This window comes from Triticum dicoccoides, chromosome 5B (assembly GCF_002162155.2).
Source record: "Triticum dicoccoides isolate Atlit2015 ecotype Zavitan chromosome 5B, WEW_v2.0, whole genome shotgun sequence".
Classification (NCBI taxonomy): Eukaryota; Viridiplantae; Streptophyta; class Magnoliopsida; order Poales; family Poaceae; genus Triticum; species Triticum dicoccoides.
In genome coordinates, this window is record NC_041389.1 from 703,519,484 (window position 1) to 703,520,815 (window position 1,332).

Sequence of the window (1,332 nt, forward strand, 5' to 3'; positions counted from 1 at the left end):
GCAGAGCGGACATCTAGGACTTTCCAATATTCTAGCTCCCAGAATATAGATTTCTTCTTCCACATGGCTGCGTGCCCGTCAGCTCCCTTCGGAACTGATTGTCCGCCAGGACCCTTTCCAAAGATGACTTTCAAATCCTTGACCATATCAAATACCTCAGCACCAGTGCGTTCCGCAGGCTTCGGCCGGTGATCTGCCTTGCCGTTGTAATGCTTGCCTTTCTTTCTTACTGGATGAATTTTCGGAAGAAATCGACGATGCCCAAGGTACACGTTCTTCTTACAATTTGGCAAATGTACACTTTCAGTCTCATGTAAGCAGTGCGTGCATGCATTGTATCCCTTATTTGACAGTCCCGAAAGGTTACTAAGAGCAGGCCAATCGTTGATGGTTACGAAAAGCAACGCTCGTAGGTCAAATTCCTCTTGTTTGTGCTCATCCCACACACGGACACCAACCCACAGCTGTAAAAGTTCATCAACTAATGGCCTTAGGTACACATCGATGTCGTTGCCGGGTTGCTTCGGACCTTGGATGAGCACTGGCATCATAATGAACTTCCGCTTCATGCACAACCAAGGAGGAAGGTTGTAGATGCATAGAGTCACGGGCCAGGTGCTATGGCTGGAGCTCTGCTCGCCAAAAGGATTCATGCCATCCGTACTTAGAGCAAATCTTATGTTCCTTGCGTCAGCTGCAAAATCTTTGAACCATCTGTCGATCTTTCTCCATTGCGTTCCATCTGCGGTGTGTCTCAACTCCCCGTCCGACTTACGGTCCTCTTTGTGCCATCGCAACAACTTGGCATGCTCTTTGTTCCTGAACAGACGTTTCAACCGTGGTATTATAGGAGCATACCACATCACCTTGGCGGGAACCCTCTTTCTGGGTTTCTGGCCCTCAACATCGTCACCAGGGTCATCGCCTCTGATCTTATAACGCAATGCAGTGCATACCGGGCATTCATTCAAATTCTCGTATTCACCGCGGTAGAGGATGCAGTCGTTGATGCATGCATGTATCTTCAGAACCTCTAAACCTAGAGGGCAGACAACCTTCTTTGCTTCGTACGTACTGGCGGGCAACTCGTTATCCTTTGGAAACATATTCTTCAACATTTTCAGCAAGTTTTCAAATGCCGAGTCAGCTACACCTGCCTCTGCCTTCCATTTCAGCAAATCCAGTGTGCAGCCCAGCTTTTTCAGACCATCATCGCATCCGGGGTACAGCGCCTTTCTGTGATCCTCTAACATGCGATCCAAATTCTCCCTCTCCTTTTCAGTTTCGCAGCGTCTCCGTGCATCAGCAATGGTCCAACCAAGATCATCAACG